This window comes from Mchenga conophoros, linkage group LG22 (assembly GCF_057382185.1).
Source record: "Mchenga conophoros isolate Kocher_MC1m ecotype Shallow Benthic linkage group LG22, M_conophoros_male_GT1.1, whole genome shotgun sequence".
Lineage (NCBI taxonomy): Eukaryota > Metazoa > Chordata > Actinopteri > Cichliformes > Cichlidae > Mchenga > Mchenga conophoros.
This window is the reverse complement of record NC_140546.1, coordinates 29460293-29478286: the sequence shown is the minus strand read 5'-3', so window position 1 is coordinate 29478286 and position 17994 is coordinate 29460293. Positions and strand designations below refer to the sequence as shown.

Sequence of the window (17994 nt, the reverse complement as noted above, 5' to 3'; positions counted from 1 at the left end):
ATGACTATGAATACAATAGTAACAGAAACAGAACTAGTAGCAATTATTATGAAGGTTTTGAATGTTTGATCAGAGAAAAAGCAGTCTGAAGGCATCAACGGCCCTTGTTTGACTGAGAAAAAAATGGTTTGGTAGGTTAATCAGTGATTAATTATATTTCTAAACACTGTTATTAGTTACATTATTATTTGCTTCATAGATCTGCGCTGGCAATCACTGGCAGCTCTTTTGACATGTTTAATGTTGAGAACATAGACAGGAAATGGTTTGTTATTCTTGGGCAGACTTGATTCTACTCTTCCTCTATCCTGTGGTCCGCTGTGCATAGTTTAAAGAGACAGCACATGACTTTATTCATGTTTCAGTGTGGCGTGAGGCATCAACTCCTGTCAGCCCTACATATAGGGTTATATATTTAATTCACTCTAAACTGCTACCTTCTTTCACTCAGTCTTACACACCTCCTTCTTGTACCCTTTCCCCTTCTTCATCTCACTTTATTAATTTTTTCCTCTTAAGACCCTGTCTTTCTTAATTTTTCTCTTACATTTTATCCACCTTTTGCAGAATTCCAAACAATCAGTTGCCAGAGAAAGTAAAGGCAGTTTGATACTCGCTTCCAGCATGAAGATACAGATCAAAGCAATAAGAGGGCCGAATGGTACTGGATTTTTTTGGGGGGGGGGATTGTTGTGGTGAACACATATTTCGAGAAGGAGGGGGAACAAAGGGTGACAAAAAGGAGTGTAGCAAGGTGCACAAAGGTAGGCTATATCTTATACAGAATCTGAAAGGATTAGGAAAGGAGGAGGAAAATGTAGCCAGGAGGCATTGCTTGTTGCTGTTGCATGACTCAAGAAATCAAGAAGCAGCACGTGAAGGTAGGAAGAAGAAGGAAGAATGTTGGGTGGAGTTCAGGAAGAAGTTGAGACAGGCTCTGCGTGGTAGGGAAAAGTTACCAAATGACTGGGTGAGGGAAGCTGCCAGGGAAGGTGTATCCAAGAAAGTGTGTTTTCTGGACAAAGGAAAGCAGACAGGTAGACCTGGTTGTGGAATAAGGAAATATAGCAAAGTGTTCAAAGGAAGAGGTCAGCAAAGAAAAAGTGGAATAGTCAGGGAGATGAAGAAAGTAGGCAGGAGTACTGGGAGACATGGCAAGTGAGTGGTGACAAAGTAAAACGGAAAAGGCTTATACTGAATTGTATGTGAGGCTGGACACGAAGAAACAAAGAAAAGGACAAACTTATTTTGCAAAGACCATCCATCCTTCTGCTTATCCAGGTCAGGGTCATGAGGGCAGCAGCCTAAGCAGAGGAACCCAGATCTCTCTTTCCCCAGCCACCTCTTCCAGCTTATGTGGGGGAACGATGATGCATTCCCAAACAGACTTTTCATAGCCAGTCATTGTCTTAAAGTGGCACAATGCCAAAGTATCTTGTACGTCTAGATTGTTTGGCTCTTCTGCTGTTGGATTTGCTGGTCCACACTTCTGTAAGTAGGCCCAGAAAGTTGATTCTATTCATCAGGATGAAGAGATTTCAGTAGGAGATACATGAGAGAACTGGAATCGCTATGTCCAGATAAACAGAATCAAATTTCTGCGATTTCCTTGCCTGAAGATTGAGCATGCATCAAGTTGTTGTTGTTGTAGTAGTGCAGAAGAGCAGCTGCATTAATGATATTGAAGCAAGTTCAAACCAGTGTTTTGCAAAGGCACTGGAAGCCACTCTTTTAAGTACCAGTCATGTTATACCAAATATCTTGTGCACATGTTAGCATTGTTGTAGCACCACTGCTCACAAGCTATGGGCTCCAAGCATGGTGTAAATCAGCAGTCTGCAACCCCCGGGCCACGGACCGGTACCGGTCTGTGATTCATTTGGTTCAGGGCGGGGGTTACCTCTGATGGGTGCTCTTTTTCGCTTTCGTTGCACTCGCCTTGGGTGCCGGTCCGAGTCTGACCACTGCAATCCAAGCCTGACGTCTTCGTTTAGTAATATCAGATACATTAAATCCCTCCCGTTGCCTCCAGGAGGGTAAACGATGAAAAGAGAGCCCATTTTCCAGCTTCTTGCCTGCCCTATTGTGTGATCTAACGTTGCAACCAACAACACAGTACAAACAAACCATAGCTGACGCTTCCGTGTGCTTCGTTTGGCCTACCGTCATGGTGGGAGATCACATTCCGTGACATCACGCTCTAAAGCCCTATAGGAAGAGGGCCGTGTGACACATCAAACTTATTGGTAATGTCACAAGAAAAACAATGGTGTGCTTGGTTTCAACGTAACTTTATTCTTTCATGAATTATTTACAAGTTTCTGACCACTTATAAAATGTGTTCAATGTGCTGCCCATTGTGTTGGATTGTCAATGCAACCCTCTTCTCCCACTCTTCACACACTGATAGCAACACCGCAGGAGAAATTCCAGCACAGGCATCCAGTATCCGTAGTTTCAGGTGCTGCACATCTCGTATCTTCACACCATAGAAAATTGCCTTCAGATGACCCCAAAGATAAAAGTCTAAGGGGGTCAGATCAGGAGACCTTGGAGGCCTTTTAATCTCAAGTTATGGGATTATGTATTTTGTTCTATTTGAACATTTTGGTCTGCAAAAGAGGATTCTCTTTAAACTCTGTAAATCCTTTAGGTTTCTTTGCTGCTGCTGCTTGGCGACTCAAAACTTCAGCTCCCTCCATAGATTTTCTAGAGGACTGAGGTCTGGAGACTGGCAACTCCATGATCATAATGTGCTTCTTTAGCCATACATTTCCTTCTTACAAATCCAGCGGGTGGAGTTGCAAAGTAAAATGGCCTGTATTTGTATAGCGCTTTTCTAGTCCCTAAGGACCCCAAAGCACTTTACACAACCTGTCATCCACCCATTCACACACACATTCACACACTGGTGATGGCAAGCTACATTGTAGCCACAGCCACCCTGGGGCGCACTGACAGAGGCGAGGCTGCCGGACACTGGTGCCACCGGGCCCTCTGACCACCACCAGTAGGCAACGGGTGAAGTGTCTTGCCCAAGGACACAACGACCGAGACTGTCCAAGCCGGGGCTCGAACCGGCAACCTTCCGATTACAAGGCGAACTCCCAACTCTTGAGCCACGATCGCCCCACAGTACCTTGCACAAACCGTTTTCACCTTCTCACCAAGATCCTTGGAGATCAAGAGATCTTCTTGGGCATCGTTCTTCGCCTTTAGACAATAATTCTAATGGCAAAAGAGCCAAACGGGACAGGCAAAAAAAAAGAAAAAAAAGAAATGCAATGTGCTTTTATGGATTTTTGGTTCATATTCTGCCTCTTCATTGAAATGAAACTGCCAGAAAAACAAGAGTGTCATGGCACAGTGGCCCGTGGAAATGGGATGGACTCAAGTGCAGTTTCAAACCTGGAGGGGCCAGAGGTGCGGTGTAACGAAAAGAGTCTTTATTTACAATGCTCAGAGGCTAACAGAAATTTCAGACTAGAATTAAGGAACATAAACTAGATGTCTGAGGCGAGAGAAAATACTATGACTATGACTAGATGGCAGGGATAACTGGGTGCAGGGACTGGGCAGGGGAAACTGTGGCTGGCCAGGGCACTGAAACAGAGGAGAGAGCAGTCAGTGAATCTGAGAATAATACACTGAGCTGTCTTACAAGCTTGCAGGTGGGGGTTGCATGGAGGAGGGAGGCAGGAGAGGTCCAGGTGGAGGCAAGCAGGAGAGACTGACAGTTGGAAAAAAGGGAGAGATTACCGGTGGCTGCAAACTTGTATCCAGGAGAGCTTGGTAGGTGGGTTTCAGATGCTGACAAGAAAACAGAGGAAATAAGGTTAATATACACGATGAGTCACCAAGGAACAGACGTGAGGCCGAGAACTGAGTAAAGTTAGCAGATAATCTGGCGAAGACCAGTTGAGTGCGCAGGTCATAAATACTGCCGGTGTGATTGCCATCAGGTGAGGAACAACAAAGACTCCACCCAGTGGGGAGGAGCCGATGCTGTAGAAAACCACCCAGACCATGACAGAGAGTGATTTTTTAAAACAGATATGTCTAAAAACCAGCCACCTCTAAGAGCAAGTAAATCCTATTGGACTTCCATGATAAAATGTTTGATTCTACAGCATAAATATTTGCAGTCTTGTTCAGTATTTGTTTGTAGTAGAAGTCATTAAGGAGTCCGTGTTCTTTTAAGGCTCTAGTTTGCTATCTTAATAGTTAATATTATTGTTAATTGCTTTACTAATAAGTTAGCTAGCTTTAAAACTTCTAAATGGTAGTCAGCAAACCAATTAGTGATGTTCCAGGGGATACATGCATCTTTTTTATACAGCCTAAGTTAAGTTTAGAGCCTTGGTGAGTATGATGACCAGGTAGTAATAATAGTAATAATAAGTTTTATTTATAGGCACCTTTAAAGACCCTCAAAGTCACCTTACATTAGTACAACAAAATAAAAATATAAGGTAAATGATTTTTTTTTTAAAGGTATCCCACTTTATGTGAGACTGGGTTGCATTTTTAATCCTTTGAGATGCTGTAACACACCGGCTGGTTCTAATATTTAAAATGCACCACAGGATGGGAACTTTTAGCCAGTTGGCGTGAAAAAACCTGGAAGGTCTGTGGACATATCAACAATAAAGCAAATAAAAAGGACTGGAAAACCACATAAACAATATTATATTTACTTAAAGCATATATTCTTTCATATTTAGGCCCATTTACTATTTGTCTTCATATTTATTAACTTTCAACATGGAGGAAACAAATTACATGAAGTGACACAGCACATGTCTCAAAAGAAACGTGTGGGTTGAAAATGCACCCATAAATGGATGCAGCCCTGCTGAAAATAAAGATGGTTACTGGACAGAACAGCTGAAATAACATTTAACAACAGTAAAACTTGCTGGAATATGAAAGGGGAATACGTGAGTGTTACAAGAATATCAAACAAATGTTGCCTAGGTTTAACATGACCTCTTGGTGAGGGGCTAACTGAAAGGTTGTTTGTTTTCCCTGAATTATGAAGTCTTTTGTTTACATTTCTGTTTAATAACACCACACTCAGAAAGTGGCAAGTCTTCTGTATATTATTGCATGATTTGATTTAATGGGTATTTTGAGCCTTATTAAGTAATATGTAAGAAAAATGTAACTAGCACAGCTGAATCAGGGTGGCTAGTGTTAGACAGAAAGCAGGAATGTGGGAAAGGGTCCAATAGTCCCATTATTTAGCTGATTTAGGGTTTTAGACAAGTAACTGAGCTGTGCAGAAGAGCCAAGAACAGTTCTGCTGGAATTAATGCAAAAAAGTAGTTACATTACATTTGTCTGCACTTTTATGTCTTCTGCACTTTTATGTCTTCTGCACTAACTACAGCTAGGAGGATCAATATTTGTTGGAATTGGTGCAAAGAAAAATAACCCCACTATTCATTATTGTGTGCACATTTTGTTTATTGGTATATGTTGTTGTACAAAAAGTTGTACCAGAGGAACAATATTATCTCCCAGGTTTACACCAGAGGAAGGAAACATGCTCATTGGAGAAATAATAAAAGCCTTTCTGCAAATCTGTTAATTCAGAGAATTGTACTTTCATGAACACTTGGGGGCAGCAGAAAGATATTTTTGGTCTACAGCGAGATCTGTCTGTGAGCGATAAAAGACAGAGATGATATATTAATGAATGATGATTAAATACTTTTAATATTCACAAGCAATAAAAAGTATTTAATGCTGCACAAAGATCTACATATGCAGTATGTCATAACCTTTGCAATAAAACTGAACATCAAACTCTTACCAGCAAAGATCTACATGGGACTAGAGGAGGAATTAAACATAATAAAAGTCAACACAGTTTGGAAGACAGAACAAAGGAGGAAAGGGTACAAATTTCAATCACTTCAATGACCACATGCATATGAAATCAAGCACTTAGACATGCAGCCTGCTTCTACAAACATTTGTGAAAGAATGGGTCTGCATGGTACTGCCATAGGATGCCACCAGTGCAACAGGTGCAGTTGTGAAATTTCCTCACCACTAAATATCACACAGTGGTATTAGTGGTATTATAGCAAAGTGGAAGCGACTGGGTTTAAATGGCCATGCAGTTGTGTCCATGCATTGCATCACCAATCATAATGCAAAGCGATGCAGTTGTGTAAAGCATGCTGCCACTGGACTCTAGAGCAGTGGAGACATGTTCTCTGGACTGATGAATCAGGCTACTCTGTCAGGCAATCTGATGGATGAGTCTGGTTTTGCCAGGAGAATGTTATAAAGGTTAAAGTTTGGTGGAGGGGGGATTATGGCGTGGGGTTGTCTTTCTGGACTTGGCCCATTAGTTCCATTGAAGGGAACTGAGGGGCCAAGACAGTTTCATGCTCCACACTTTGTGGGAACATTTTGGGGATGGCCCCTTCCTGTTCAAATACACAAATGCACAAAACAAGGTCCATAAAGATATCGATAAGCAGGCTTGGTGTAGAAGAACTTGACAGGCCTGCACAGAGTCCTGGCCTCAACCCAGCACCTTTGGGATGAATTAGAGTGGAGACTACATGCCAAGACTTCTGGAATAATGATCACAAATTCCCCAAAAACACACTTCTAATCTTTGTGGTTTACAGCTTCAACTCTTCCCCAAAGAGTTGAAGCTGCTATAGCTGTAAAGGGTGGGCCGACATCATTTTAAACCTATTGATTAACAATAGGATGTCACTTACAGTGGGGCAAAAAAGTATTTAGTCAGCCACTGATTGTGCAAGTTCCCCCACCTAAAATGATGACAGAGGTCAGTAATTTGCACCAGAGGTACACTTCAACTGTGAGAGACAGAATGTGAAAAAAAAAAAAATCCATGAATTCACATGGTAGGATTTGTAAAGAATTTATTCGTAAATCAGGGTGGAAAATAAGTATTTGGTCAATAACAAAAATACAACTAAATACTTTGTAACATAACCTTTGTTGGCAATAACAGAGGTCAAACGTTTACTACAGGTCTTTACCAGGTTTGCACACACAGTAGCTGGTATTTTGGCCCATTCCTCCATGCAGATCTTCTCGAGAGCAGTGATGTTTTGGGGCTGTCGCCGAGCAACACGGACTTTCAACTCCCGCCACAGATTTTCTATGGGGTTGAGGTCTGGAGACTGGCGAGGCCACTCCAGGACTTTCAAATGCTTCTTACGGAGCCACTCCTTTGTTGCCCGGGCGGTGTGTTTTGGATCATTGTCATGTTGGAAGACCCAGCCTCGTTTCATCTTCAAAGTTCTCACTGATGGAAGGAGGTTTTGGCTCAAAATCTCACGATACATGGCCCCATTCATTCTGTCCTTAACACGGATCAGTCGTCCTGTCCCCTTGGCAGAAAAACAGCCCCATAGCATGATGTTTCCACCCCCATGCTTCACAGTAGGTATGGTGTTCTTGGGATGCAACTCAGTATTCTTCTTCCTCCAAACACGACGAGTTGAGTTTATACCAAAAAGTTCTACTTTGGTTTCATCTGACCACATGACATTCTCCCAATCCTCTGCTGTATCATCCATGTGCTCTCTGGCAAACTTCAGACGGGCCTGGACATGCACTGGCTTCAGCAGCAGAACACGTCTGGCACTGCGGGATGTGATTCCCTGCCGTTGTAGTGTGTTACTGATGGTGACCTTTGTTACTTTGGTCCCAGCTCTCTGCAGGTCATTCACCAGGTCCCCCGGTGTGGTTCTGGGATCTTTGCTCACCGTTCTCATGATCATTTTGACCCCACGGGATGAGATCTTGCGTGGAGCCCCAGATCGAGGGAGATTATCAGTGGTCTTGTATGTCTTCCATTTTCTGATGATTGCTCCCACAGTTGATTTTTTCACACCAAGCTGCTTGCCTATTGTAGATTCACTCTTCCCAGTCTGGTGCAGGTCTACAATACTTTTCCTGGTGTCCTTCGAAAGCTCTTTGGTCTTGGCCATGGCGGACTTTGGAGTCTGACTGTTTGAGGCTGTGGACAGGTGTCTTTTATACAGATGATGAGTTCAAACAGGTGCCATTCATACAGGTAACGAGTGGGGGACAGAAAAGCTTCTTACAGGAGACGTTACAGGTCTGTGAGAGCCAGAGATTTTCCTTGTTTGAGGTGACCAAATACTAATATTTTCCACCCTAATTTATGAATAAATTCTTTACAAATCCTACCATGTGAATTCATGGATTTTTTTTTCACATTCTGTCTCTCACAGTTGAAGTGTACCTCTGGTGCAAATTACTGACCTCTGTCATCATTTTAAGTGGGGGAACTTGCACAATCGGTGGCTGACTAAATACTTTTTTGCCCCACTGTACGTTCATATGTGTGTGAAGGCAGACGAGCGACTGATTTTGGCAATATAATATGTAGGTAGGGAGGTCTGACACAAATTTCATTTTGAATTCTGAACATACAGATGACAATCAGCATTTCATGTTCAGCGTGACGTGTATCCTGATGTAATTTTCCAACAGAGTCGGGGGCGGGGCTTAAGCTCGGACAGATCAAAGGCCTTTGCAACGTCACAACAAAGGCCTTTGCAACGTCACAACAAAGGTGCTTCGAAGGAGCCTCCAAATAGCATAAATAGAGCCTTGGCGACACTCTACACCAGTAAACTCCAAAGTCGGTCCGTCTAAAGTATCGCTGAGTCTAAAATACTGCTGAAAGTCAACCTTTATTAAATATGTCTCACGTTTATGCTAGAGCTAACGATCACGGTTCCCGTGCAAAGGTTCGCACAACTGAAGAGTTGCGGGCTGAAAAAGAAGCCACAAACCGCGAAACCGAGAAAAACCGCGGCAGGTTTGCAACGCTCCCGTCACTCCACGGGAGTGGCTGGGAGCACACAATCCGACCAAAGACGGAGAGAGTGCTGGAGGAACGAAGGGTAAGTCGGGAGTGGGGTGAGGCTGGCAGTACTGATCGGGTTGGTTTCTTCCGTTATCAGCAACGGAGCAGCTCAGAACAAACAGCACCTAAAACGGAATGCCTGTTTGTTAATAAATCAAATAGGGTTGTGTCTGTAGCTAAAGACTCGCCAGCTAAGAATTTACCTCCACCCCCCCCTCCTCTTCCTGTTAAACCACAGAAACCACAGCGTGCCCCCATTATTAAAAAACAACACAAGGATGTTGCACCTTGGGCACCACGCTTAGAGCGGTGGGACATAAATACAAATAAAAATTTACTCCCACCCCCCCCTCCTCTTCCTGTTAAACCACAGAAAACACAGCGTGCCCCCATTATTAAAAAACAACACAAGGATGTGGCACCTTGGGCACCACGCTTATTAGAGACATGGAAATATTAACAGCAGTAAAATACAAATAACACCCCCCCCAACCGGTAGCAGCAGATAGCCGCCCCTCCCTGAGCCTGGATCTGCTGGAGGTTTCTTCCTGTTCAAAGGGAGTTTTTCCTTCCCACTGTCGCCATGTGCTTGCTCATAGGGGATCATTTGATTGTTGGGGTTTTATTTTCACAACTGTTGTTGTGAAAATATTCACAACAACAGTTATATTGCAAAGTCTTCACCATCCATCAGCCATTACAATACAAATAATAAAAATCTTGAAATACATAAAAATGTTGATGTTTGATTTTGTTTACTTTAGTTTTGTTTACTACTACGTGTCTGATAGTGATTGTCTGAGTAGATAAAACAGTGGTCCTGCACCACCAACATCATTATGGAGATGTGTGAGAATGACTGGGAGTCAGACTGGAGGACTACTGTGAAATCAGAAAAAGCAGAGTGGGGAGGTACTTCCTGTACATTGCTTCTCCAGCTGTGTAAATTACATTTTTCTCAGCAGCAACAGCTTTGGGGTTAGGAGAATACCAGGACCAGTCAGTGCACAATGACCAATTCATCAGCTGCATAACAGCAGCTGGAGCCTCACAGCTGGAGCGCACTGTACTGAGTGAAACATTTTCACATTTCGGCGGCTCCGCTCTTTGTGTTTGTCTTTTTTGCGCTAGATTCTGAAGCTGCAGGTTTGATCTATCTTCAAACAACATTGACTGAACCAGCAGCAAAAGAAGATCCAAACTAGCTTCATGTTTCACTTCACATAAACATTAAATAAACACCTTAAATTCCCTCTTACTTTTGCTGTTTGAACTCCACCACGATAAAAACTTTTTGATCAAAATAAAACACATTTATAATTAAAATGAACTTAACTGTCGGCATAAATAGTATTTATGTTGGTCAAATATGATATTTTGGTTACAGTGTAGTCATTTTTTGGTCCCACAGGAGATTCTATAAGGCCATTTACCTGTTTCCCAGCAGGCTAATTCGCTCCAAAATACAACCTTGATCATTTGGCTGTGTCTTATAACCATGACTACCGCGTAGGCAGGCTCATGCATGGTGGTGCCTGCCCACAAAGAAGTCAAGGTTCTAAGACCTTAGAAACTTGTCGATCACTTTTTTTCCCAAACGAACGTCAGCCTTAACATGGGCTGTGTGTGCGCTTGTGTCATGACCTTCAGAAAAAAGAAATGGATGTTGTGTGTATTTGTTTGAATGCGGCAGATGTGATGCCAAATACCTGGACATCAGCTAAGGGACTCGTACCTGGTGCTCAGAAAGAATAGAAATTCAGACAGATGTATTCAAATGAGTTAGACCCATTTAATTACAATAACAAACATCACAATTCTTTAACGTGCGTGCGAAGTGCAAGATTTGTGGGCTTCAGTTTCCTAGAACACAAATTGCCCGCTGAAACTTAAGGAACTGTGTATTAAAATTGTAATAAAACCTACTACTTGAATCCTCTTTTTTTTAACTTTAACATGTGACAGTGAATCAAAACAAAAGATGACAGGCTGCTATACATTAAATGCATTAATTTAAACATAAAATGAGCAAAGCTTCTTTCATTCAACTTTGTCAGCACTCTTACAAAGTATTCTTGATTCTCTTCCATATTTGACTTTTCACCCTCAAGATTAAGGCCAGCTAAAGAGGGCATTACACAAACTTTAAAACACACCAATACCCTCAGAACACAGGTCATGGGAGAAATTAAACGCATTCCTTAAAAATGTGCAAATAACAGCATTTAAGACACGGCAAAACATTAACTCAGAAGACTTAAGAACAGCGCTTCTAAAATTTAGTAAAACACAATGAAGTAGTGCCAGAAATGCAGGAATAAGGTTTTTGTGAAACTCACTCACGAATGGTCTATCAAGTCTGCTCTAGAAAATACCAAACTTAAGATTCATTACTTTAGAGCTGGCTTTTTGTCCATCAAGCTCAAGGTATAGCTTTTGAAATACCTCAAAGGTAAATTTCAGCTGCTTGGGATAGGTAAGGTTCAGAGCGTAGATTACTCCCATCATCAAAGCACAGGATCTGGCAACATCAATCCTCTCCAGGATCTTGGATCCCTCAACGATGATGGTTGGAGGCCCATCACCAATGATAGCAATCTTCATGATTTGCATTGCAAGGTCTGCGTTGAGCTCCTCCTCATCCTTGTAGGAGAAATTAAATGTTAGGATGTATAAAATACATAGCTCAAGCACTTCAGGATGACGTGCATAAGGGAATGAACTACTACAGGTAGGAAAATAAGCCAAAACAGGTTGTCTTTTGTGTTTTTCAGTGATTTTACTTTGTCATTCTGTAATTTTTAAAAGCTAAATTAAACCATAATCCAACGTTTAAAATAAAAAATGTCTTGTTTTTCACAGTTTTGTTTTTCCACTTTGAAAAGAAAATCTAATAAATCATTTTTAAGGGTTATTCCACTTCTAAGTGAAATTTTATCTATTGCATATTGCCACAGTTAGAAAGTGAGAAACAAGCCTTTTGTAAACAGCACACTAATTCTCCTGATCCGGAAGCAATCCATTTGCTTTAGCAGAGCACAAACAATGTGTTACGTTTCGGTGTTGTTGGTGTGTTGTTTTTGGCGTGACTGTTATGTGTTTCCTGTTTTACTTTGAAAGTCTGTGTTATCTTAGTGTTTTCAGTTTACGTTTCCCTGTCTCGTCAGTTCTAATTTGCCCCAGCTGTGTTTCCCTCCTGTTGTCCATTTTCCTGATTGCTCCCTCTATGTATTTAAACCCTGTGTTTCAGTGTGTCATGGTCGCGATCTCCCCCGTGTTGTAAATAGTTTGGTGTTTTGTTGTAAATAAATAGTTTGTTGTAAATAGCTGTAAATAGATTTGTCGATACTTTCGTTTTGGGATTTTGGTGGTGAGCTTTAGTGGGGTTTTTTTGTGTGTTTTTTTTTCTTTATTTTTACTTTTTTTCGTGTTGCACTCCGGTTGCCTAGGCCGGGGTGTAACAAATGGAAGTGAATAGCAGGTGCTAGCATGTTTTGTGCAAAAGTGAAAAAATAAATAAAAAAATGACTAACAAAAATGAAAACAGTAATGAAAACAAATATTTCTTGGGAGCTCAGTAATCATGTTCACGGCAAATGAAAAGTGCAAAAGTAACACGGAAGATTTGCAGAAGCTGATTTAGACTTGAGACTACATTGCAGTTACGACAAACACCGCTGTAAACATCCACTGCATGGTGCATGGATATAACGCAACAGTTGGAAAAGCCTCCAGCTTCCATAAACAAACACACACAGCCACTACTATACAAGCATGGTAAGCTGCAGTAACAATGGATGGGTCTTTGATTTGTTGAAGAAATATTGCACAAATAGCATGTTGGTTTATAGACACTGGTCGGCAGTGGCTTCAACTGCTGTGTTATAACCATGTGGAGGCTTACAGCAGTGCTTTGTCGTAATGTAGTCCAAAGTCTAAATCGGCTCCTGAAAATCCTTCATGTCAATTCATACTTTTCATTTGCAGTCAGCATGATTGTTGAGCTCCCCAGGAATACTTGGTATCATTATTGAGTGATTTTAATCACTTTTGCACACAAAATGCTAGTACCTGCCATTCACATCCATTGTTTATGCTCTGCTAAAGCTGCTGCCAGATCAGGAAAATGACTGCGCTGGCTACAAAATTTTTTATCCTGTGTGTTTATGTTGCACCTTATCACGGAAACAGGTTTCTATTCAGCAAATTATGTTCAATGACAATGGCAATAAACATCTTCGGATTGTAATTCTGAAATGCTTTTTTCTCACTTATACATGGCAATAGACATATCTTCACTTAGGGTTGGAATGTCCCTTAACTCATTCAGTGCCAGCCACTCTCAGATTTCATACCCCCCTCAGTTCCAGAGATATTTAGCTTTTTCACTGATTTTGAAGGCTCACAGAATATTTTGTTCTATGACTATGTGAATTCTGAAACCACCATGACAAAAATGAGTCTCTCTTCTTTCAGCAGCAAAAAAAAATGTTTCTACCTCTGTTATTTAGAAATCTGCAGTAGAAAAGAGAAACTTTCATGACAAAACACCTGTTTCTGGATCAAAAGCGCTTTGTGTAAATAGGTTTTTCTAGCAGATCAGTGACTTTGATGTAAATATTTCGTGTTTCAATGATTCATGCAACATCTCAACTAAGTTTTACTACTATGAAGTAAAAAAATCACCTGTAAAAATGTACTTTTGGCAGATTATTTTTTGTATAAAAATAGTTGTTTATAGACAATTTCAACATTTGAAAAATATATAAGAAAAAAGCGACTGATTTATGATTCAGAGAGTCTGTGTGTGTGTGTGTGTTACTCCCGCATGTGCACAAGTGAGTGCGCGACTTAGTCTGTTCACCCCCCACCCGGCCATCGGTTCGTCTATCAACAATTTCTGTGCGTTTTATGCAGCAAATCGTTCATTATTCTGGTCCCTGCTGCCTTCAGAAGTTTCTAACAGGAGATACTGGTCAGATAAATCCGGTTCATGTTCACTGGAATCGCTAGAAAAACCATGACGTCAGGCTGCAGACACCTCAAGCTCGAAATGACGAGCTGGATCAAAAATCGCGCCACAATACTCGTTCTCAGTAGAGCCGACTGTCACGCTGGTGGGATTTTATCCATGTAATCAACTCCACCACCTTCTCAATTCAATAAAAAGCTCAAGAGGCGTCTATGGCACTGAGCGTTCGGATTCATTTTGACGTCTAAAGACGTCTATGGCACTGAATGACTTAAATACTCAACCCTGAACAGAAAATCCAATGAACAAAACACAAAGACCCAACAGGGACATGCATTCAAAACTAAACAAAAAATTAAAAACCAACTCAAGTACTTACGCTGTATTGTTTGAAAAGATCCTCCTCCTTCTCTCCAAGATAGACTATGAGGCAGCGAACAGCAATTTCTCTGCGCTTTTCAACTGTGTTGTCCTGAATGATAGAAAAAAATAGAAGGTGTTCAAAATACTCTTTTTCAGTGAAAAATGTGCCCACATTACAGAACTGGCAACAGAAACTGAGTATTTCAGAGGTTCTCATTGTTGAGTGAGTTGAGTGTTTCCTTGATATGTGTGATTTTAGGCTACCCCATGACTTAAATGAACAAAAACAATCTAGGTAAGGACATGGCAGAGGTTGTACACTGGGGATATGGCGTAACCTATAATGTTTCATCAGCTCTTCCTTAGTGGAGGTTGCAAATTTACAGATTTTGCAAGGCCAATCCATACTTCATGATTCTGAATTACTCAATTCAAGCTTACTTGTTAAAGCTTACTTCAGAAGGTCCCTTGGTATTCGATACCAGGAGAAGATGATGGTTTGAGCCTTTGTCCTGGCAAGAAACACAGCAAAGTAACTGAATATTTCGGTGAGATTCCCACTTTCTTTAGAAGGCTGACCACGTCTTAACTGGAACCCCTAGATCTGCAACGCCAGGACAGTGTATAACACCAGAAAGTTGTGCCTGCACAAAAATACAAAAGATGGTATTTTCAACTTCACCTGTGAGTCTTCAATACAGTGAATAAGTTTCACCTGTCAAAGCTGTGTGAGCTAGAACCAAACATTCAAAACTACATAGACCTGAATACACTGGGTGCTGGAAAGCCTAACGTGGCTTTCCATAGATCAAATATACATAGAGGTGACATGGACTGGGCCAGTCTGTTGGAGCATGTATCCCCACCGACCGCGATCTTGGAGGGGTCTCCACTCGCCCCCAGTGCATGTATTTCTACTGAGGAATGTGTTAACTCAAAAAAATAAATATATATATATATATATATATATATATATATATATATATGAGTGTAAAAGCGAAGCTCTCAATTTACCGGTCGATCTACGTCCCTACCCTCACCTATGGCCACGAGCTGTGGGTAGTGACCGAAAGAACGAGATCGCGGATACAAGCGGCAGAAATGAGCTTCCTCCGAAGGGTGGCTGGCCTCTCCCTTAGAGATAGGGTGAGAAGTTCGGCCATCCGGGAGGGGCTCAGAGTAGAGCAGCTGCTGCTCCACATCGAAGGGAGCCAGCTGAGGTGGTTCGGGCATCTGACAAGGATGCCCCCTGGGCGCCTCCTGGGTGAGGTGTTCCAGGCATGTCCCACCGGGAGGAGGCCCCGGGGCAGACCCAGGACACGCTGGAGTGATTATATCTCTCGGCTGGCCTGGGAACGCCTTGGTATCCCCCCGGATAAGCTGGAGGAGGTGGCTGGGGAGAGAGAGGTCTGGGCCTCTTTGCTTAGGCTGCTGCCCCCGCGACCCGGCCCCGGGTAAAGCGGATGAAGATGGATGGATTATATATATATATATATATATATATATATATATATATATATATATATATATATATATATATATATATATAGTTTTTTTTTTTATCAACAAAAGCAAACATAAGGTGTGGCATGACAGGACAGAATCATTTCTGACAGTAAATACGAAAAAAAACCCAAACTTTTTTATACACAAGCTACAATGTCAATAATCCCACTTGATCTGTTTTCATTTCATTCTCCAAAACCAAATTGGAATCAATGCTGAGTCAGCAGCTATGGTCATTATTGTGCACCCTAGTGTTGCAAAAACTGGCATACTACTGAAACCATATGTGGGATTATTGACCTTTCTTGCGTTATCTGTTTGGAAAAATATTTAAACATTTTCCTTATTTACCATGGGTGAATACATTCCTCAGTAGAAAAAATGCACTGGTGGCGAATGGGGACCCAACCAAGATGGCGGCCCGCTATTGATTTTTTTCTTACTTTCAACCTTTATTGAGGCATATCAATGTTACAGCCAGTGCCAATGCACGTCGCCTCTACGTCTCTACAAAACACAGAAAGTACCCAAAAATTAGGGACAGCTAACTAGCCTCCCATATGCAGCACAGTGCACTTAAGTCTGGTCTTTTACCTGTGAAAATAGGCCGAGCAGCCGGTGAAGAACCGCTCTTAGCGGTCAACAGACACACCGGACTAATGGCGACCACACTTCCTGCGCAGAAGCCAATGGGGTTGAACTTCACCCCGTAACGTTACGAAAATTTAGAAGCGTTTCTTAACAATTACTAACATAAAATGCTTCCCTTCAAAAAATAAATTTCACATTTCAAAAATAAAATCACAGTGAACACAACTTAGCTTGGCTAGCTACGTTAGCATAGTAGTTTGCGCCGGGGCTAACAACGTCCGCTATCTTTTAAAAATTATAAGACAATTACAGTGGTCTGCATTAGAGTAACGTCAGTGTTAAATTTTCCAAAAAGAGTCCAACAATTTATGCTATCGCGGAATTAGCTGCTGTGTGTATATTAAAACACACAAACGGGGGCAAGCTAAGATGTATGTTATGTATGTTACGTCGTTGTTTTAAAGTAAACTAACAAAATCCAGAGCGACTGCAGATATGTGTAATTTCGCATAAAATTACTCACCGTTCGCGACCAACACAGCTCTTGATAAACCTTGAACACGTGCTGTTGAATATGTCCGCTTGTGTAGAAGAAGGGAACTGTGAGCTGTTTACACGTCATCAAGTTGTATTTTACATCGACAGAACTTAAAATTATATTGTTTTTTGATTAAAAGAAGATTTTAAATTCAGACAAATCACGATTATATATTGAGTAAAGAGGCATAATTTATGTGTCACCCGAACTCAATAAAATAAAAATTTTAATTAGGAAGTCTAACAGTATTTATGAACTTGATTTTTCATTTCACAACAACATATATATGTAAGTAATGACTAAAGATCCCATTAATTACTTTTTAGAGTGTAGTACTAACTGGGTTTTAAAACCTTTACTTTAAAATATACGCCGCTATATATATACCTGACATTAATCTTACAGAAAATGTGATACTTTTATGGATGATTAAAGTCAGTCATATATCCACAAACACACCAAGCTGAAAGTCAGTGAATGCTGCCAAATATCACGGCACAAGCAGGATCCACTGCACTGTTAATGTTAGCTGTGTTATATTGCTGCCTCTGTTCGGTGGTGTCGAGCCAAACGGGCTTTAATATGTGTTTGAACGAGCTGACGGTTCACTCGTTAAGCTGAAAGAAAGATGCTTTAATCACAGGAGTCACACATGTGTCCACTGGGAACTCTCCTTGTTGAGCACTCGTAATAACACAAACACTAAATCTTCTTTCTCTTGTGCTGTTGTGTAGCAGTGTCTACACCTGAGACTGTCACCTGTCTGTCTGTCCTGCACTCTCTCTCTGATTGTGTAATAAAAGTATAACATGTATTTATAAGTTACACTTGTGTTTGAATCCTGCAGCTTATCACACATTTGATTTCCATGTGTGACAACTGCAAGTGTCCAGAGTGAGGACAGACTGAGGGACCCACTGCAGCACATCACCTGTGAGGCTTTGCACCCCTGATGATCCACCAGGAAAAACTCAGCAGTGTGTGAGGAAGAGGAGGGGAAGAGCCAGCAGCAGCTGACAGATGGAGAGGATAGACAGACTGTTCCCTGTTTGTGAAGGACTGCTAGGAAAGTTTAAAATAACTAATTGCCTGTCCTGACTCAGTCTCATTAGGTAATGTTCAAAATAT

General features: G+C 41.4%; 1 long non-coding RNA gene across 2 annotated transcripts; it reads right to left on the bottom strand.

The window, feature by feature from the left end:
- Positions 1–10603: 10603 nt before the first annotated feature.
- LOC146549684 (uncharacterized) lies at positions 10604–16902 on the bottom strand. Of its 2 annotated transcripts, none has more exons than XR_014890466.1 (4): positions 16852–16902; positions 14673–14875; positions 14248–14340; positions 10604–11539 (listed from the first exon to the last, which is right to left on the bottom strand). It is a non-coding gene; the product is annotated as an uncharacterized LOC146549684 (long non-coding RNA). The 2 variants fall into 2 exon arrangements; XR_014890467.1 differs by having other exon boundaries at positions 14687–14875.
- Between the last annotated feature and the right edge of the window lie 1092 nt (positions 16903–17994).